This window comes from Panthera pardus, unplaced genomic scaffold, assembly GCF_024362965.1.
Source record: "Panthera pardus isolate Hobbes unplaced genomic scaffold, ASM2436296v1 HiC_scaffold_5, whole genome shotgun sequence".
In the NCBI taxonomy this organism is placed as follows: domain Eukaryota; kingdom Metazoa; phylum Chordata; class Mammalia; order Carnivora; family Felidae; genus Panthera; species Panthera pardus.
Genome location: NW_026526980.1, coordinates 5,227,079 through 5,248,770, shown reverse-complemented (window position 1 = coordinate 5,248,770; position 21,692 = coordinate 5,227,079). Strand labels below are relative to the sequence as shown.

The following is a 21,692-nucleotide window of genomic DNA, read 5'->3' as shown; positions in this document are numbered from 1 at the left end:
CGCACTGATTTTTCATGATGGGTTTGTCCAGCTCCCTTTTAATGGCCATTTGCATCGTCTCCACTCTGGGCTGTGGAGGCTCCGTGGGGTGACCCATCTGTGCCCAGCCACCGGGACATCTGTGCAGTGAGTGAGTTCTCAGTGCGGATCGCCCACAGGTCTACAAGCAAGCGCCTCTCCAATATCTCCACGGCCGCCGAGGTTGGCCCAGAGAGGGGCTCAGGGAGGTGCGGTGGGATCGTTTCCTCCCCACAGCCCCCCAACCCCGGGCGCCCTGAGTCCGATGACTCTACAGGATTTCACTTCTGTTTTGTTCTCGCGATGCTGGGAACTACCTATGTGGGTCTGAGAAATGAGGCAGGGCTGCAGTCCGCTTCTCCTTTCTGCTTCTTCGCTTCCTCTTTGACCCTCTTCAGCCCTGATGCCACAGCTGTTCCCTGCTGCTGGGGATTTCTGTCCAGGGGCCTTAGGGCCTTCGTGCTGTACTGACTTGGCTTGTCAGCTCCCAGGCGGGACAAGTTGGCTCCCTGCACAGAGGCACACGATTTGGAATGGGCGGGGGCTTGGCTGCAGTGAATTAGAGTGAGAATTCGAGCAGTTCACATTAGAATTTATTCGTAGTCCTGCCTTAGGTTCAAATCCCAGTTCTGACACCAGTGGCAAAAACCTTGAGTCTTGATTGCTTCCTCATTTATAGCATTTTAGAGAGGGGACAGCCAGTGCAAAGGCCCTGAGGCAGGGCTGTGCTAGAACAGCAGGGAGGCCTATTTGGCTGGAGCAGAGTGAGGTCGAGGGTGTCTGGAAATTGAGGGCACAGAAGAACAGAGCTCAGATCATATAGCAAGCATTCTGGAGGCCTTAGGGAGGGTCCTGACAGCACTCTGGATTGTGGGGAAACTGAGTCAGGAGCTCAGGTAGGGGGTGTTTGGTGATCTGTGTCCAGACTTCATTTGTTTGAGTGGGACCATTTTCTTATCATGGAGCTGTGTCTGTGGCCAGCGGATCAAAACTGATTGGAGAACAAGGGGAGGCACTCTCAGGGACTTGTGGGTTTTTTTGTTTTGTTTTGTTTTAAATTTTTTTTTTAATGCTTATTTATTTTTGAGAGACAGAGAGAGACAGAGCACGAGCAGGGGAGGGGCAGAAAGACAGGCAGACACAGAATCCAAAGCGGGCTCTAGGCTCTGAGCTGGCAGCACAGAGCCTGACGCAGGGCTCGAACTCACAGACCGCGAGATCATGACCTGAGCCGAAGCCGGACGCTCAACCGACTGAGCCACCCGGGCGCCCCATGTGGGTTTTTGTGTTTGCTGGAAGGGGCGCTTAAGAACAATAGCAGGTCAGTAATAGCAGCTCTGAACCCCCGAAGCCTTCCTTTGTGCCGGCACCTTGCCACGCTGCTTCCCTTCGTGACTTCTTCTCACTGTCATGGCCACATTGGGAGCTGGCAGGACAGCTGAGAGAGCGGGGGAGTCTGCAGGGAGGGGCCGGCTGAGGTCTTGCTCCTGGGAAGGAGCCAACAAGGAAACTTTGGCCCAGGCCTCGTGCCAGACTCAAGGCATCACCACTGCTCCGTTTCCTCAAACCGTCCATCAGCCCCCCCAACCCACCCCCTGAGCCCTGGTCAGACCCTCTGGAGGTGGGGCAATTCCAGGCTTCCCCGGACCCACAAGCCCAGCCCCCGGCCTGCCGGTCTCCTTCTGGCCGGGGGAGAAACCAGCCTCGAACCAAGTTCTGCAGTTGAGGTCAGGCGCCCCGGAGCTGATGGCCGAAAACTCATGTTCGGGTTCAAATCCACAAAACGCAGAAAAGGCCCAGCGATGGTGAAAGTCGCAGACAAGGACGTCCCTTTGAAAGCCAGGTGGGGAGCCGTGGACAGACACATCCATTGCGTAGCTCTGGACTGGAGGCCGGCGGAGGGGGCGGGGACGGGCCGTGCAGGGGTGAGTGGAAGATAAATGCCAGAATCCCATTTATTTGACACATGGTGACATGGTGCACCCACAGCAGAGTTTTCAGTGGGAAGAGAAACAACTCTATGAGCAAGTATTACTACTTCCACTTGATACAGGTGACAGCTGAGGCCCAGAGAGGTTAAGTGAGCTGCCAAAGGCCACCCAGCTGGTCACGGTGGCAGTGGCGTTTGGAACCCAGGCTGCCTGGCTCCATGCCTGTGTTCAGCCCCCATGTTGTGGACAGCTTCTTGGAGCTTAGAGCCTTCCAGATCACTGAGAGCTTTCAGGCTGGGGCCTCAGAGCCTTTCCCCCCAGTATATTCTCCTGCAGAGCCCCAACCCACAAAAGAGAAATAGGCAGTTCTGTATGAGCGGAAGCCAGCCCGTGCCCTCTCCAGAGTGAAAAGACAGTTCTGCCAACTTCCTCCAGCCCAGCCCAATCCCCCTGCATGTTCTTCCCGCACCATGGGCACCCACGGAAGCCCTGTGCCTCTTACGCCTCTGTCTCCACAGGCGGCCCAGATGCTGGAACCTCTCCGGGCCTCAATCTCCCCATCTCGAGAATATGAGGGTTTTTGCAAGGAGACAATGCGATGACGAATGTACGAGTGCTTTGCCCAGGGCCTTGCAGCCAGCGGGGGCACAGTTGGTGTTTCCCATCACCACCACCACCACGGGCAAGCTTCTGGTCCCCTGGCCTCATTTCCCCATCTGCGTGTCTTCAGCGGTAAGACTCGCTACTCCAAAGGGCTTCTTCAAGGATGAGTCATGCGATGTGTGCAGCAACCATGTTTTGGAAATGGAAAAGGTATTATGGAAACATTAGTTACCAGAACTTGTTGTTATGAATAGCACAAACCAGCCAGTGGAGGCTATTTCTGGCTACTGAGTTCCTTCTTTGAAGATTAGCTTTTTTAAACAAGCAATTTGTATGTGTCCTGTAAATATCAGAAAAAATGGCCAGGAACAAAAGGAGACAATCCCTACTCAGGGGCTCCCGTTGGCGGTGTTCTTTATCCCTGAGAAAGTGTCAAGGCATTTTCCCAGGGTGTGTGTGTGTGTGTGTGTGTGTGTGTGTGTGTGTGTGTATCTTTTCCCCCCTCTTTTAACAACTACAAAAAGGATGGGATCGTTCTCTGCATTCTCCAAGCAGCTCGTTTTTCTCTCCTGGCTGCTGTCATTTCTGATGTCTCAGAGCACAGCCCGAGGGCCGCCCTCCCTTTCTGTCTGCCCATGTGATTCCGGGGTATCGGTGCATGTGTCTTCACGGCCCGGATCTCGTGCGAGACTTTTTGGGTTGAGCACAACAGCAGACTCTTCGGTGGGAACAGAAACAATCACAGATGTCATGAAAAGCCATGTGGCCCCCTTTGGCTGTGTCCTAACAGGGCATAGGTGAGTGCCTGGTTTACTTTTTTTTTTTAATTGAAATAAAATGCACACAATACAGAATTTAAGATTTCAACTATTTAAATTTTTTTCTTTTTTTACAAAATGTTTACGTATTTATTTTTTTGGGGGGGCGGTTAGTGCACAAGTGAGGGAGAGGCAGAGAGAGAGAGAGAGAGACACAGAATCTTAAGTCAGCACAGAGCCTGATTCGGGGCTCGAACCCATGAACTGTGAGATCATGACCTGAGCTGATGTCAGACATTCAACTGACCGAGCCACCCAGGTGCCCCCCCCCATTTTTTTTTTATTTTAGAGAGAGAGTGCAAGTGAAGGAGAGGTGCAGAGGGATGGCCCTGGCATCACGACCTGAGCCAAAATCAAGAGTTGGATGTTCAACTGACTGAGCCACCCAGGAGCCCTAGTGTTTCTCAACTATTTTAAACTCTACGATTTCGTGGCATTTAGTACATCAAAGTAGTGTGACCATCGCCACAGCCAGCTTCCAGAACATGTGTAGACAAACCCCATACCCATTAGAAGTCGCTCCCCCTCCTCCCAGCCCCAGGCCCCCACGAATCAGCCTTCTGCCACTGTAGATTTGCCTATTGTCAAAATAACCTACAAATGGAATCCTATGATATGGGACCTCGTGTGTCAGTCTTCTTTCAATGAGCACAGTGTTTTCAAGGGTCACCCACATTGTAGCGTGGGCCTGTGCTTTCTTCCACTGTGTGCCCGAACGGTATTCCGTCGTGTGGATGCACAACGTCTCGTTCACCCACTTATCAGTTGGTGGACATTTGGTCATTTCCACACTCTGATGGGGGGTGAATATTGCTGATAAGAACATTCCTCTGTACCTTTTTGTTTGAATGCCTGGTTTCAATCATTCTGTGTATATATTTGGGGCCGGAACAGCAGCTGCGGTGTTTTACATGGCCCCCAGCAACGTGTGAGAGTTTCAATTTCTTGACGTCCCTCCCAACCCTTGTTATTTTCCATTGAAAAAAAAGAAAACTTTTTTTTATGGCCACCACAGCAGGTACGAAGCGGTATCTCATTGTGGTTTTGATTTGCATTTCCCCGATGACTAACGATGTGGAGCTTTTTTTTTTTTTTTTTCAGCTGATTCTTGGCCGCTCGTATATCTTCTTTGCAGAAATGTCTACTCGAGCAAAGGTGCCTACTTTTACTATAACTTACTTTTAGTTTTCATGGGAAAATGTGCATGACGGTAAAATTTACCCTTTTAACCATTTCTTAGCATACAGTTCAGTGGCACAAAGTGCTCACAGTGTTGGGCAACTGTTAGCACCATCCAGCTCCAGAATATTAAAAAAAAAGACTCTTTTAAAAAGGCACCGAGATTCCCCCCCATACGCCCCCAGCCCCCCGAAAGGCACAGCCCTCCCCCGTTATCAACAGTCCGCACCAGACTGGGACGTAACGCTTGCCTGAAAAGGCAGCTGAGATTTTGAAAGACATCACACCGATCTGTACCTCAGTTTGGGGAGTCTTGCCGTCTGTGATGGTTGTTAGCCTTAATGTCAAGTTGGCTAGGCCATAGTGGCCGTTAATTCAACTACACACTAATCTAGGCCTTGCTGTGAAGGTATTTTTGGAAGGGGTTAACTTCTACAACACGTTTTTGTTGTTTTTTTTTAAAGGGAAGTGCAGGTTAGTTTATTTTTCTGTACATTTCTCATTTTCTTTATTATTTTGCATTATATTACAGTATTGTAATCATTTTTATATGAATATTTTTGGGTTGTGGAATGAATCATCCGAGTTTCCATTATTTCTTGTGGGGAAATTCACTTTGATATACAAGTGCTTTGGATTACAAGCGTGTTTCAGGAATGAATTATGCTCGCAATCCAAAGTCTTACTGTACTTGAAACAGTGCAAGGAGTGAATCATGTTCCATACCACAAGTTTTAAGTAAAGGAGATTATTTTGGTAATTTGGGCCTCATCCAATCAGTTAAAAGGCCTTAAGAGCAAAACTTAAGTTTTCTGGAGAAAGGATTACACCTGTGGACCAAAGCTTCTACTCCTGCCTGAGGGCTTCACCTCTCTCTCTCTCTCTCTCTCTCTCTCTCTCTCTCTCTCTATCTCTCTCCACATTCATTCATCCTATTCTATCTATCTGCCTACATACCTATCCATCCTATCTATCTGCGTATCTGCCTCCCTATCTATCTATCTTATCCTATCCTATCCTATCCTATCCTATCCATCCATCCTATCCTTCCTACCTACCTACTTATCCATCCCATCTATCTATCCATCCTATCTATCTATCTACCTATCTATTCCTTCCTTCCTTCCTTCCTTCCTTCCTTCCTTCCTTCCTTCCTTCCTTCCTTCTTCCTTCCTTCCCATCCTATCTATCCATCCATCCATCCATCTATCATCTCCTTCCAGTACTGTTTCTCTGATAGAACTCTGACTGATACACTACACGAATGTCTTTCCATTTCATTTAGGTCTTTAATTTCTTCAACAATATTTTGTAGTTTTCACCGTATAAGTCAGACTTTCTTAACTTATTTTCTGATTTTCATTGTTGTGTCATTCCTTACTAGTGTACAGAAATGCAACTGATTTTTGTATGTTGATCTAGTTCCCTGCCACCTCGCTGACCTTGTTTATTAGCACTGATGATGTTTTGTGGATTCCTTAAGATGTGCTCTGTGTAAGATCATGTTGTCTGTGAACTGAGATAGTTCCTACTTCTTCCTTTCCATTCTGGATGCTTTTTACTTCTTTTTCTCGTGGAATTGTCTTGGCTAGCACTTCTGGTACAATGTTGAGTAGAAGTGGCAAAAACACGAGTGGCAAAAGTGCTTGTTCCTGATCTCAGGGGGGGGAACATCCAGTCTTTCACCACGGAGGATGTTGGTCACAGTAGATGCTCTTTATCAGGTTGTGGGATGTTTCCTTCTATTTCTACCCTGTTGAGTATTTTTCTCATGAAAAGATGTTGGAGTTTTGTCAAATGCTTTTGCTGTGTCTATTGAGATGATCGTGTGTCTGGGTTACTTTCCTTCGCTTCTCAGAAGCCCTGGGTTAGAAATTCAATCTCTATGGTTTCTTGGGGATTGAAAAAAAGAGTCACAGTTTTACAGCCCTCCCCATAAATAATCGCTAGCTCACAGGCGCAGTTAAGTGTTTAGGACATCTGAAAAACAAACAAACAAACAAACAAACAAAGCCAGCTCCCGTGATGCTCAGCTGTTGAAGGAGAAAAAAGGAATGACGTGGTGGCATTGAGTAAAAGACAGAAGTAATTCAGATGTGCAATTACTTTTCCCTCTGCAGAAAAAGAAAGAAAGAGGTGGGGGATAGGGGAAAGGAAAGGAGAGGAGAGGAGAGGAGAGGGGAGGGGAGGGGAGGGGAGGGGAGGGGAAGGGAGGGGGAAAGCATTCACACAGGCTGTTCCTTGAACATTTTGCGCTGACAGAGTTTCTGTAGGGCTTGTATCTTGCTAGTGACAGTCCGTGATACTCTGGTTTTATGTCAGGACAACATGCCTCTTTGCCCACCTTGAGAATGGAGAATGGCAGAGGCTGGGCTTATTCCAGCTTCCTCAATAGTTTTAAAATAAAAGATTGGCCTCACTAATAAATAACCTTTCCCTGGCGATTACTCACAGTTGGGAGGACTTTGAAATCCCCTCCCCCAATTGAGTAATACCTTTCGTGGCTGGTAGTGGCTGGGTCCATATGGTAAAAGGTGGTGAGAGCTTTGAACAGGGGCAGAGAGGACAGTTTGCTCTGGGACTTTGGACAAGTCATTCTACCTGTCTGGGACTCAGTGTCTCTGGGGTCTTCGTGTGAAGGCAGAGGATTCCATCACCGGAAGAGTCTTAGGATCCAGTAGGATCCAGATCTATGAATCCCTGGAGGGACTCAGAGGCTCTCCGCCCAAGTGGCATTTCTCTAGATGGCCGCATCAGGGTTCCTCCCATTTCCAGGACTGTGCGCTCTGAAAGCCACACAAGCTCCTTAATGCCTTGTAATGACTTCTCCCAGAACCCTGCTGGATCAGGGCTGCGGTTACTACCTTACCAGGCAAATGGGGCTCTTAGCGGATAGGCAGGCAGCACCCATTTAGGGGCAGAGGACTGAGTGGATGTTGAAACAGTAGATATTGATTTGCAGATTCTAGGGGCAGGGGCACCTGGGTGTTTCAGGCCATGATCTCATGGTTCATGAGTCTGAGCCCCAGATGGGCCTCCCTGCTGTCAGCACAGAGCCCACTTCAGATCCTCTGTCTTCCTCTTCTTGCTCACGCACATGCTCTCTCTCTCTCTCTCAAAAATAAATTTCAAGATTAAAAAAAAAAAAAGAGAGAGAGAGAGATTCTAGTGATGGAATAAGAAAGTACCTAGGGGGCGTGGACCTCCCTGGGGACATAGAAGGTGGTAAGACAGGATATTGGTTTTATTTAACACCTAACCTGTACTAAACCCTTTGCTTGCAAGATCTCAATGCATTCTTAGACATATGCGACAGGTACTGTTAATGCCTATTTTACAGACAGGAAACTGAGGCCCAGAGTGGGTGACTTTTCCAAAGGCACACGGTGTATCTCGGGCTATCCGGATGCGTCTGAAGGTACGGAACTCAGTTACGGGTAGAGTAAGGGCTGCTCTACTGAGAGCAGGGAACCCTGAACCTGGGACTCAGAAGTTGGTGGTCCACGCTGTCTGAGGGTGGGAGGGGTTAGGAATGCCAGAGATGGGGGACCTAGGGGAATGGGGAGAGCAGGATGCGGAAATCAGGAGGGGAGGGGGATCGACGAGCAGGGGCAGAATCCGCAGTGGGGGGAGGGGGACAGGATGGGGAGACTGGGGGGGCCCCCCCGAGGTCATCGCGAGGAGCCTCGGCAGAACCTAGGGGATCCAGGGAGTGAGCGGGGTCGGGGTGCACTCTGGGGATGTTCCGCGGGACGGAAGGGACGGGCAGAACCCGGAGGGGGGGGGGGACAGCCTCGGGCACGTTCCAGGCCGCACTGGGCGGGGTGGGTCCGCGCGCGGGCTGAAGGGGGAGCCGGAAGCCTGAGCCGCCCCGCCCCCGGCCCCGCCCCCGGCCCCGGCCCCGCCCCACCCCGGTCCGGCCGCCCGCCTGCGCGGCTCGCTCAGACCTCCCGGCTCGACTGGCTGCGCGGGCGGCGGTGAGTGTGGCGCGGGCGCGGGCGCGGGTGCGGGCGCGGGCGGGGGGCGCGGCGGCCCGGGAGGGAGCGGGGCTCGGCGGCGCGAGCACTGGCCCCGGACTCGGGAGCAGCCGAGGCCGGGAGACCCGGGGCATCGCGCCGGTCATGGGGCTGGGGGGGCTCCGGCGGGCCCCGGGGGTCGAGGCGGGGTGGAGGGCGTAGGGGACCGGCCGAGATCTGGCGCGCGGGGCCCGCCCGGGGCCGGGTGTCCAGCCTCCCGGCGCTTGTCCCGGCCGTGGGACAGGCCGGGTTCCGTCCCTGCCCCGACGAGTGGGCCGAGCGCCAGCGCTGGGGTCGTCCGAAACAATTTCCGGACGCCGGTCCCGGAAAGTCGGCTTTTATGGGCCGCGGCATCGGCGCTTTTTGCCTCTGCCACTGTCAGCGCGTGCCTTTGTGGACACCTGGGGGCCGAGGGAGCCCCCGAGAGGCGAAAGTCCGGACACAGTGAGAAGGGAGCCTTGGCCCTGGCCAAACCCCTTCCCCGCGGGTTAAGGTGGGCACCCGGTGAGCTCAGGGATGAGCCCCGACAGACCCACCTACTGGCGGTGCCCGATGCGTGCTGGTGGCTCCGGCTGGGGAACTTGTGGCGGAGGTGGACATCACCCCTCCCGACCAAGCTAGGCAGGTGGCCTCCTCCCCTCTGCTCTCCAGGTCAGTATGGATCTGGGCAGTGGTGTTGGTCAAGGTCAGGGGATAGGGAAATGGCCCCATTCTAGAAAGGCTGAGCATTCCAGGGCTCAGGCCAGTTGGACCTTCACTAGTTTTCTGATCACTTTTGTGCTTCCGATTCGTGGGGCTGATGTCATTACCTGTTGGACTGAGCTTGCTGGTTGGGAAATCCAGTTTCTGGAAGTCAAGGGCCTTCCCTTGCCCCATCAGGTTAGACTGTCCCACCAGCCCTCCCCAGGGGGTACAAACCCTGGCCTTGGCCTGGGGGGCTGGTGCTGGTTCAGGGGCAGCCTGGAAGGCGGGTTGGCCCTGCAGTTTCCCCGGGGGCCCTTTTTAAGCGAGGGCATGGTTTGCATGATTGTATGCTTGACTGCCTCGCTTGCTTGCTTACCTTCCTGTCCCCACCCGCAGCCTTCTAGGGTGGTTCTTTTAAAGTAGGACTAACCTGGATTCCATTGTAAAGAGAGGCATGAGCTGGTATCTGGGACTCCACGACCGTGTTTGGTTTTCTCGTAGTTGGATCAGACTCTGGAGAGCAGGTGACCTGTTCTACCTGCATGAAGTAACACCCTTGCTGTACTTGGCTTACCGCTCAGCCAGCCTTTGTGTGGGATCAAAAAGTGCACCAGACTCTCTAAGAAACATTAATTGTAGATCTACTATGAGAGAGGCCCGTCTTCTCTCTTTCCTGTTACTTTAAGGCATTAATAATAGATGCTTTTGTTCACATTTGAAAAAGTATCCTTGTAATGTTTTTGCGGATTACGTGACTGGGTGATTGATCTGAAACAGGATCAATTTCTTAGGTCTCTAAAATACTAGATACTTTGGTGAGTATACCTCCCTTTACTCCTTCAGTCTCTTTTATGGGCTGGTTGTGAAGAAACAAAGTGCCGCCCTTGCCCTTTAAAGGACTTGGAAGAAATGGCTCCTGGTCCTGAAGGATTTACGCTGTGGGTTAAAAGTGGAAACACATGCAGGTGAAAAAGTCAGTGCTCTCTAATGCCTGGAAGGAGCTTGAGGGGAGTGGAAAGGAGGGAGGTGTGAGCAAGAGGCCAGGATAGCCACTGTGGGTTTAGTAGCAAAGCCAAGGCCTGAGCATATGTGGACACGTGGGGGGACATGTGGAAGCAGCAGAAGGATCTCAGCAAAGTTTCAGAGGAGGCACAGACAAGACGAGGGTTGGGTGGTAAAAGGGGAACCACTGGGAGGGAAGGAGCCAGAAGGCATTTCCAGCCTAAGTTAATTTTCAAGGAGCTAAGCAGCACATACTCTTGCTGTTAATTAACCACAATGCCACTGTGAGAATGGGCTGGTGCCCATCTGGGACTTAAAATTCTGCTGCCAACCATGAATCAACCCAGAGCTCCAGTGATGGTTGGAAGAAAGGAGATTCATGAGAGGGAGTCCTAGAGTCCGGGCACTGCAACTTGTGTTGTATTTGTTTTTGCTTTTATTGCAATGAAAACAGCCCAGTGGATGAGGGGGTCCGTCTCATCAGGCAAAGAGACCCCCTTAACTCTGCATTTCTCTAGTGCGGACATGTTTATGATGTCCTTGGTGCCCATTTGGCCTGCCATAGTCCGTTCTGAGCTCGACGGGTGTTTGCTTAACCTTCAAATTGTTACTTGAGCTCCAAGTGGTACTTTCCTGGGTCCACACAATGTCTTATTATTCGAATCTTTGTATTCTGGGCCGCCGTGATAACACTTCCTTGGCTAATGTAGTCGTCCCTGCGTGCAGGTTATTTCAGTAGAAGAACTGTGTGTGATTTCACAGGCTTTAAGATACAGACAGAGGGGCGCCTGGCTGGCTCAGCCGGTGGAGCCTGCGACTCTTGATCTCGGAGTTGTGAGTTCGAGGCCCATGTTGGGTGTAGAGATTACTTAAAAATAAAATCTTAAAAAAAAAAAAGGCACAGACAGAAGAAAGGAAATATAGAGGGTATCTGCTTGGTGGTTCCTTGCTTCCCTGTAGTGGGTGGGAAATTAATTCACCAGGATCCTAAAGGCTCAAGGCACTGTGTCCTTTATGTCTTCTTTCCTTATAGGTGTTAACTTTCGAGAAAGGAACAGCCAAAGAATTTCAGCTGCTTAGTTCAGGGAACTTTAGAATTGTCAGTGTTCCTGGAATAAATTTAAGAGCTTATCATTGACTTTTGCCTTAACCTTGAGTGCAGGGAGGTTATTTGTAGAGGATGCAGTGATATTTCTGAAAGTTATGTAAAAAATAACAATATTGCAGAAAGTGTGGAAGTTAAAGAAGATCGGGGACGATCTCAGCCTGTGAACCAAACAGCTAGCCTCAGTTTACCTTGTTGCATGGCTTGGTCTGTTATCATGGAGCCTGTTTTTTGTTGTATTTTTTTTTTTTTTTCTGAAGCTGTAATCAGGGTCCGTTACAATTTTGTATCCCGATGCAGTCGTGTTTGTGTTCTCGTGCCGTTTCATCAAAACTCATCATTCCTGTGGAAACTTGGGGATGTGGTTTCACCAGGAATCCAGAGGGAAGTTCCCCTCTCCCGACTGTGGGGGTGGGGGGCGGGGAGGGAGGAGAAGCCCACCTCCCCAGTGGAAGGATTTTTCCATTTCGCGAATCACTGTAATTTGTACTTATGCCATATTTGAACTGGCCTTCAGATTGTAGTAACTTTATCTTTGATTTGTGGGACGTGTCCCCCTGTAGAAACAGACTGAGTCCAGATGATGGCAGTTGAAAATATTGCCCTGAAATCTTTCCTATGAGCTTGAATTTGTTTGAGGTCACATAGCCTAAGAACTGTCGTACAGGGTTCTCGCTTCGTCTTCCGAAGAAGGCAGGAGATCCCGTTTTCTCCTTTTGTCGAAATTCCTCCCCTGTGGTAATTTAGAGTTTAGGAAGTCCCGTTCGCCTTGGGGCGAACATTTTTTCCGGAACCGTAGGCAGTTTAAATTCCATTCTAACAAAACCGGCCTTTTGCAGAATCTGTGTATTTTCAAGACTGCTAACTAGTCTCAGTTTAAGAATTTGGAGCACTATTCGATTCACTACATGTACGAGTCTGGTAGTTCCTTAGAGTTTTTATAATCAGGTTTCACTTAATGTTTGCATTCTTGTTAGAGAACATTTTTCTCCAGAGATCGCAAAAGACCCGATCTTTTTGGCCTTGCCAGCTGGCTCTCCACCTGTGTACCAACAGGGGCTGTTTTCTTAGATGTCCGTCCTGACATGAGTGCCCCCCGTTTTTATTTTTTGGCTTAAGGAATTCCCCCTCCCCCCCCATCATTTCAGTGTTGCAAATATACCAATCGGAGCTGGTCTCTGGGTTCCTTTTCTGGGGCTGGACGGTGGGGACAGGCTGTAGGATTGAATAATCTTCCTTTTCTCTCCTTGAAAGAACTGATTTTAGAAGGAGGATTAGGTTGGTGATTAAAAAAAAAACAAACTGCTTTATCTTCTCCCTGAAGGCCTTGCCCTTTTCTGTGTTGATCTGATGTATTTTTAGAAGAGTTTATCGCCCACATGTGTTTAAAACCGCTTTGTGAGAGTTTGGAAATCTAATGTTTTAAGGGAGGGGTACAGATGTGTGGCCAGGCGTCCTTGTACATCCAGCTGAGGGGTTTTGGAGAGTCCCCAAACCTCGGGGTCTGGACATTTGCTTACATTCAGGCATCTGTCTCTCTCTCTCTCTCTCTGTCTACCTCCCTCCCTCTGTCTTTTCTCTTTCTTTCCTCCTTTTGCCTTCCTTCCTTCTGTTCTTTCTTTCTTTCTTTCTTTCTTTCTTTCTTTCTTTCTTTCTTCTCCCTCTCCCTCTCCCTCTCTCTCCCCCCTCCCCCTCCTTCCCTCCCTCCCTCTCTCTCCCTTCCTTCTTTCCTTCTTTCCTTCTTTCCTTCTTTCCTTCCTTCCTTCCTTCCTTCCTTCCTTCCTTCCTTCTTCCCTTCCCTTCCCTTCCCCTCCCTCTCCCTCTCCCTCTCCCTCTCCCTCTCCCTCTCCCTCTCCCTCTCCCTCTCCCTCTCCCTCTCCCTCTCCCTCTCCCTCTCTTCTCTCCCACCCCCTTCCTTTCTTCTTTTTTTTTTTCTTTTCCTCTCTTTCTCTTTCTTTCCTTTCTCCTCCCCATTTAGAAATATTAGAAACCCTGGTCACAGAAACCGGCTGCACGTAATGTTTTGCATTTCACCAAGATACACTTTAAAAAATTACTTTCTTTAAAAAAAACACACAGAACCCTTTTTTTAAAAAAACTTGTTTTTTAAAATTTGAATTGAATGCCTTTGGGCAAGGCCTGCCGGCCCCAGTTCACCTCATGGTTCAGTTTTAGGCTTATAGGAGAGTCGCAGTTAGTATAGGGGGTTCCCCAGGGACCCCTCGCCTGGTTTCCCCCATTGTTTACAATGTCCTTTGTCATCCCCACAGTACCTCTGTCAAACCGAGGAAATGACATTGGTGCTTCACCATTAACAAAACTCCAGGCTCTGTTTGGAGTTCACCAGTTTTCCCACTGACATTCTCTTTTCTGTGCCGAGGTCCCATCCCTGGGACCCCATGCCGTTTATTCCCTTTTCTATCATCCTCTGGTCATACGGTGCCTCAGTCTTGTTTCTCTGACTTCTTGAGGCGTACCCGTCAGGGATTTTGTAGAATTTCCCTCAGATTGGGTTTGTCTGGGGTTTTTCTTCTGGTCACACTGGGGTTAGGGGTTTGGGGAATTGGCATGGATGTGTCTCATGACCTCAGGGGGTCCTAATAACGTGAACCTTCATCACTAGACTGAGGTGGTGGTTGCCAGGTTTTTCCATTGCAAAATTCCTGTCTTTGTCTGGTGGACTATCCCCTAAAAGCGAGATACAAAATGCAGCCCACACCCAGGAGGGGGATGGAGGGACTAAGCTCCACCCCCTGGAGGGAGGAGCGTCTGCACCCACTATTTGGAATTCTTCTGGAAGGAAGACTTGTCTTTTCTTCTGTATTGAAAAAATGCACACTTCTAAAGAGCTTGCACAATAGACTTGGCTTTCGTATGTGGAGTATACATACTGTTCTATGCATGTAATATCTCCCTTCTATGAGGACGCAGTGTGGGCATCGCCTTCCCAAAACCCTGTGGGGACCCCGGAGAAATGTAGCACACAGCCCTTGCCCTGGAGGGGTGCAACGTGGTCCAGTTAGGGAGACGCAATCTAACTTGCAGACCGGAAGCAATTAGGACGCTGAAGGAGGGCATATGTCGCAGAGGGCTGGATTGTCTGGGATGGGCCAGGGGAGCGGGGCTCAAGGACTTAAGAGAGCTCAGTGGGGAACGTTTCCCACCCTGTTCTCACCTTAAGTCTTGCTAAAGGCAAGGTGGATATTTCCCTTAACTTTCAAAGACGGGACAGTTATAATCCCCCGCTCCCCAGGGTCAACTGGAATATAGCCAGAGTTGAGGAAATAAGCAAATAGGAGACTCCCGAGTAACACAGATATTTATCATCAAGACAGACGCCCAAGCGTGTTTACCTTACTCCTAGGAGGCACCTGAGGAAGGTAGTAACTCTTTCTTCCTCTGCACAGAGTTCTCACCCAGTGGGTGCTGGTTTCCCAGGCTCGAGGCTTTGGCACAGCAGGGGTGGGGGTGGGGGGATGGGAGCTGCCAGCGGCCCCAGGCTGGACCTTCCACAGTGTGGGATAGCGCGGAACCTCCGCCTGCCGACCCAGGTATGTCTTTCTTACTTTTTGCAGACTTTAAGGAAGCAGAGAGAAACGCAGAATTGATGTTAGAAAATGGTTCAGATACTTTTGGGGGAGGGATGCTGAAAGAAGGCATCAGTCAGAAAGAAGCAGCACCGGAAGTTACGAGGCTGGAGTTTTCCTTGCCTGCGGACAGGATTTGGGGAGAGGGACGCCCCCTTGGCCTTGGGCTGTCGGACTTTGTCGTGTGTCTGTGCTGATGGGCCGCTGCTGCCCGCATGGCTTCTGCTGGGGCTGGTTTCTCTTCGTGTTCTAAGTTTTGAGGCTTATTTTTAGAGACTAACTCTCGTTGGCAGGAGTTGAATACTTTTAGGGGGTTTTCTAGTTGTTCTTGGGCTGCTGGTTCATTAAGCAGAACCCTTACGTGTGGGGTCCCTCCCTGGAAGGTCCAGCCTGGTGCCCACCTTGCCTGGGCCCGGCTTTTTGGTGGGAAGGCCCCCATGACCGGACCCCCACGCTCCTGGCCACGCGCTGCTCGCCTCCCCACGGGACACAAGTCTATGTCCGCTTCTGCATGTCTAACCATGCTGTTCCCCACCCCCTGGCCTGCCCTCGCCTGTGTCCCCGAGACCCGCCACTTGCCTTAGAATCTGGACTCAGTTTCCCCTTTGGGTCCCCTGTCTCCCTTATGTTGCTTAACTTTGCCTCCTCAAAGGGATTCCTTAAGGCTGGTGAGGGAGGGCCCATTCTCCCTGGTCTGATATAAACCATCAGGCTTCAGAACTGGGTCAGAGCACAAAATTCAAAGAGAAGAACTTTATTTTGGTAAATAGGAGATTGTTGTATGGCTTTGGGGATGATATAGTGAAAACAGCAGTCTATACCTTTTCTCACCAGAGGTAATCAGAAGCTTTAATCACTCTGCAAACACTCAGGGAGGGGCTAAGGCCAGGTGCCGGCCAGCAACCTGAGACAGTTGGGGGGACAAAGGGCTGTGATGACATCATTTCGCCCACGGGTGGGAGGACCCAGGAGGCTGGCCTGGGGAGGACATATCCAGGTTTGCAGAGGCTCTTTCTCCCCACTAAAAAAAAAAAAAAAAGTTTTATTTTAAATTAAATTACATAATTATAAATATATTATAATTAATAAACATATTAAATGATGTCTGCTTAATAAGTTATAATTTACTGCATTGACTTTTTTCTTGATTTGGTTTTTGATCATGCAGCATTGCATAATTATGACAAAGGGCTCAGTACACAGAAGATCAGCAAAGGTGTAGGTGAAGGATTGTCCTTCCCACAGTCTACCTCCCTCCCCTGCTCACAGCCACTTTACCAGTTTCTTTCTTTTTTTTTAAATTTTTAAATATTTATTTATTTTTGAAAGAGATTGCGTGCAAGCGGAGGAGGGGCAGAGAGAGAGAGGGAGACACAGGATCGGAAGCAGGCTCCAGGCTCTGAGCCATCAGCACAGAGCCCGACGCGGGGTTGGAACTCTTGAACCTCGAGATCATGACCTGAGCCGAAGTCGGCCGCTCAACCGACTGAACCACCCAGGCGCCCCTTAGAGTTTCTTATATATCCTTTCAGAGACATTTTATGCACGTTCTATAAGGAGATATATATATATATATCCTTCTTCCTTATACCCAAATGATGGTCTGTTTGGACTTTCTTTAATGTAGTGATCTATCCAAGAGATGCATTTCCACACATAAAACTCTTGCTTGTTCTGTTTTGATGGTTGCTGTACTGTTGTTCTGTTGTGCGGTTGGCCCATCACCGATGTGCACCGTCTCCTGCTGATGGAGAGTTAGGTGGTTTCTAGCCACATTGCAGTGAATGCCCCTGTGGGCTCATCATTTGTCTCTTCGCCCACGCGTGAGACGTCTCTCCCCTGCATGCCTAGAGGAGGAACTGTTGGGTCGAAGCGTTCGTGCATGTTACAGTTTGATAGGTGCCTCCATTGCACATTTACAGAAAAAGTTGCAAAGTGTTCAGGAGTCGCACACACCCCGTTCAGTTCCCCCCGTTGTAAGATAGACATCGCACGGCATCAGGGTGTATTTGTCACGAGTAAGAAACTGACATTGGTGTGCCTTACTCTTTGCCAACTCCAGGCTATTTGAATTCAGAGGAGGAACTTTCTTCTACTGGATTCTGTTCCGGGATCCAGTCCAGGATCCTGCATTGTATTTAGTTGTTAGGTCTCGTTCTCTGGTCTGTGACAGTTTCTCGGACTTATTTTCTGCGACCTTGAGGCAGTTTTTGAAGGAGTACTGTCCTGGTCCTCTGTAGAAAGTCTGGGTTTTCTGATGTTTTCTCCTGATGAGCCTGGGTCAAGGGTCTGGGGGAGGAAGACCACAGAACTGACGGGCACTTGTCACCCCATCCTGCCAGCAGGTGCGTGATGTCCACAGGACTTCTCACCGATACTAGGCTTGACTGTCTGTCTCTGCCCCATTTTAACTGCATCTCCTGTAGCGAGATGAGCATCTTTTCGTGTGTGAATACCCCCAGGGGAGTTGTCCAGGGTGGGTGGGCCAGGATCAGCTTGAAGGGTATGGGGTTAAGGAGTGGGTGTAGACCCAAGTCCCTGGGGATCTTCTGGGGGACGGCTGGTGGGGAAAGAGCAGCCCCTGAAGGAGACAGAGGTGCAGCCCTCGGCCAAATGAGGAAAGCCCTCCAGCCTGGGAAGAGGAGGACAGGAAGTGGGAAGTGGGCTTAGTGGGGTTGTGGCTGAGGGAGGAGTGAGGCCGGGGCAGGGGGATGGAGAGGAGGCGGGGGCTGTACCTGGGCACTTAGAAGAGAAGCAGGGGGACAGAGGGTCCGAGCACCCAGGCAAAGGGAAGAGAGGTATTCATTTTGACATGTTGATAAGGAAAGATTTGAGGGGACAGCAGAGTCCCCGGGGAGCTGGCCGGGCATGCAGACGCCAGGGTGGCCACACTCAGAGGGTTAAATGAAGTTGAGCCAGAGAAGGCCTCCTTCGGAACTGAGGGCAGGCGGACCGATGCCTGGGAGTTCAGATGGGAGGTTCAGGGAGTCAGGTCAGCCGGGGGAGGGGGGTGGTCAGAGGTGCAGGAGGCCCCCACTGTGGGAAGGAGGGGAGTCCCCTCGAGAATCCACAGGTGGGGAATCTGGGCCGCCCAGCTGGGAGGTGGGTGTATCCATTTCCTATGGCCGCTGTAACAAATTACCCTAAGCTGGGGCGGGGGCTGGGGGGGGAGGGGGGTGCTGAAAGAACACAAATGCATTATCTGCCAGCTCTGGAGATCAGAAGTCCAAAATGGATGTCACTGGGTTAAAATCAAGGTGTAGCGTTCCTTCTGGAGGCTCTAGGGGACACTCCATGCTTGCCTTTCCCAGCTTCCAGAGACACCTGCGTTTCTTGGTTTCTTGGCTCGTGGCCCCTTGCTCCTGTTCCAAAGCCAGTGGGGGAGCAGCCCTGTCTCCTCAGGCCCTCCTGCCTCCCTCTTCTGGGGGCCTTGTCTATGCTTGAATCTTCCTGCCTTGTGGCAGTGACACGTCTGTGTCACTGGGCAAGTGACCCCTCCCTGGTCCTTACTCCGCTTCCCTGTACGTCATTAGAATGAGCGCTTGTATTGTAACGGTCATGCCCAGTGCTCTGAGCACATCCGCATGCACCCCTCTGAGGGCTGGGTACTGTCAGCCCATTTTCCAGATGAGGACACCGAGGCACAGAGAGGTGAAGCAACTCACCCGAGTTCACCAAGCCTAGAAGGGGCAGAGTTGGGGGTTTGAGCCACGGGAGCTTAGTTCCAGAGTTTTCGGCTCTTACACATCCCACCTGCCTTTAAATTCCATCATCTGGATTTTCTTTTGGGCTTTTACGTTCCCCTCTCCATGCCGCACGCACCTGCTTACATCATTCCGAGTCAGCAAGCTGGGCCGCAGTCCGTGCCGCTCCTAGTGACCCGCGGGAGATAGCTGGTGCCTCCCCACTCTTGTGAATGACTTGGGCGTTTCTGGAAACCGTGTGATGGTATCTTGGGCGCGAGGCCCACTGCACCGTCTCTGAGCTCGGTGGTCACGGCCTCAGATTCTCCACCAGGCCAGTTCCTGGTTGGAGTCTGCGGTGAAGCCTGTTATGTCCTGTACTCTTGTGCCACGAGACCTCTGAACGTTGGGCATCGTCTCTCTGTCCTCCTCCCCTGCTTCTGGACCTGCCTGTTGGTCATCTCAGCAGAAAGGGATGGGGGTGGGAAGGACAAATGACCCGAGACTCCTTCAGCCCCTCATCTGCCAAGAGTGCCCATCCCTTCGGTCCTCCCTGGTTATAAACGAGCCCCGAGGAGGGAGGTGCCAGCCAAGCTGTGACTTGTCCTGTCCCCACGCGTCCCCTTTCCTGTCCCCACGTATCAGCACCAGTTGCTGACATTTATGGTCTCTTGGGGTACAGGATGGAGCCTCTGAGTTTTCTTGACACCATGAAGAAAAGATAGATGGTCATTTCTGAAGAATCAATGAGTCATCATCCGGTTACCCCGTAGTGAGCATGGAGTGACAGGTGTTTCTGAGTGGGGGCTGGTGGCAGTGCGGAGCCTGCTCACGAGTCCTCCAGATGTCGGACGGGTGCTACAGTCACAGGACGAACCCCTCCCTCTCTTCGGTAACCCCAGCCAGAACCAGGAGTGGGCGTTGGCACAAACCAGGGGCACCTTCGCAGAGCAGGTCAGCCCTGACCTTCATCATTGGCATCAGCTTCCATCAAGGAATAGAAATGAGCCCATCTTGACGTTCAGAGATCGTGGCTTCTTTTTTTTCCTCTCTGATTCGATCTTGTTCATGTCTGCCCGCCTCCACACTTCCTTTGCCACCCACGTCTTGACTCGATCTCCTGCCTTGACATCCCCGGGGTGCCCCGTTGAGAAACACCACCTTCCTCAGGAATCCTGGAGGAAATGAAGGGTTTCAGATCCAGTCAAGTGATCCCAATTCTGGGGCGTGATTGGTGCCACTTTGGCCAAAGCCTTATGTTAACCTTGAGCTGAACCGGGAGACCATGTGTTACCGAGGCTTGTCATTAGATAAGCATCTTCCTGCAAAAAACGTTCTCAGCTTCTGGGTGGAGGTGTTAGGGTAAGACCCTCAATGATGTCTGCTTCCAAATGTTGATGCCGGGATGGGATCTTATTTTCCCTTTTTCCTGGATGGGTCTTATTTTCTCTCCCCATTTGTTGTTGAAGTGTCAGGATGACCAGCTTGTCCTGTGCTCCCCGTGTGAGCACCAGAATCCCGTATCCAGAGGAACCCCTCCATCTCAGGCGCACTGGGGTGGAGGGTCACCCCGCAGAGCACCCGTGACCTTGTGAGCCTAGTTCTAGATGCTAGGGATGCAGATTTGAAGGCATTTCAGTGCTTGCCCTTACAAGGCCCACAGACTGATCAGGAAGAAAGACCAGTAAAGAGAAGTGCTCTGTGACAAATAGAGCAGAGTGCTTCTGTGTCCCCCATTGTTCTGGGTGCTTTTCACAAGTGGATTCATTCAGGGGCACCTGGGTGGCTCAGTCGGTTGAGCGTCCGACTTCAGCTCAGGTGTTGATATCATAGGTCATGAGTTCGAGCCCCACGTCCGGCTCTGTGCTGACCGCTCAGAACCGGGAGCCTGCTTCGGATTCTGGGTCTCCCCGCCTCTCTCTGCCCCTCCCCCACTCATTCTCTCGTCTCTCCCGGTCTCAAAAATAAGTAAACATTAAAAGAAAATTTTTTTTAAAAAGTAGATTCATTTAATCTTCCCAAAAGCCTTAAGAAACTACCAGTGTCCCCATTTTACGGATGGGATCAATGAGGCACTAAAGTCATGCCCTGAGGCATGCCATTTGGCCAGAGGCAGTCCGGCTATAGACCCTGCACCCTTGATTTCCGCCCTGTGTAGGTTTAATTCTCCCCTCGGAAGGCCAGAGATCGCTTCTTGGGGGAGGTGATGCACAAGCTGGGATGTGACAGATGAGGGGAATTTGCAGCCCATCGGGAAGGAAGGAAACCGAGGGCAGTGGAAAGAGCATGCCCAGGGCATGTCTGGAGATATCTAAGCGAGGCTGCAGACGCATAAAAATGTGCAGGGGCGCCTGGGTGGCTCAGTTGGTTGAGTGTCTGACTTTGGCTCAGGTCATGATCTCCCAGTTCATGAGTTCAAGCCCCGCATGGGGCTCTGTGCTGACAGCGTGGAGCCTGCCTCAGATCCTCTGTACCCCCCCCTCTGCCCTTCCCCCCGCCCATCAACAGTCACCCCTGTTTCCTCCCAGCACCCTCCTTCCAGCTCCTGGCCTGCCCTGACTTTCTGGGTCCGGATATACCTGTTCTGGGCGTTTCATGTCAATGGACTCCTACCCTACGTGGTCTTTGCGCCTGGCTTTCCCCCCCACCCCGCGGCATCGCGTTGCCGAGATTCACCCGGCGATCTCTTGGGGCCAACTTTGCGGTGGGAAGGCCCGTCTGCCGGTTGTCTCCAGACTTCCCGGGGTCAGCCCTTACCCTTGGACTTGAGGATGCCGCGCAGACCGCGGCCGGGCTCAGCTCCGCCAACACCGAACGCGCGGCTCTGTGGGAACAGAGCGAGGAGGACCTGAAGGCCCGAAGTAGGTCCCACCAGGGTGTTCCAGAGAGTTCTGAGCCCGGTCAGGCCGAACGTTTTAGGAGCAGGAGGTCTCTCTGGGTTTGTTCCCGTGTCCCAAGGATTCAGGACCGGTTCATTATCAGCTCAGGATGTGAGGATCGCTGGGCTCGGCCGGCCTGGCTTCTCTCCAGGATGCTGAGGGCCTTTTCCTTCTCTTTCAACAGAGC

The 21,692-nt window shown here is 51.2% G+C and overlaps 1 protein-coding gene across 2 annotated transcripts in view; it reads left to right on the top strand.

The window, feature by feature from the left end:
* The first annotated feature begins 8,412 nt into the window (after positions 1–8,412).
* The window catches only part of LITAF (lipopolysaccharide induced TNF factor), a 27,423-nt gene continuing 14,143 nt past the window's right edge, over positions 8,413–21,692 (top strand). Inside the window, exon 1 of one of the 2 annotated variants that reach the window (XM_053894582.1) lies at positions 8,413–8,526. The gene's annotated coding sequence lies outside the window, so the exon portion shown is untranslated. Of the gene's footprint in view, positions 8,527–9,196; positions 9,217–21,692 lie in introns of those variants that run through there. The other variant, XM_019468606.2, reaches the window with a different exon arrangement.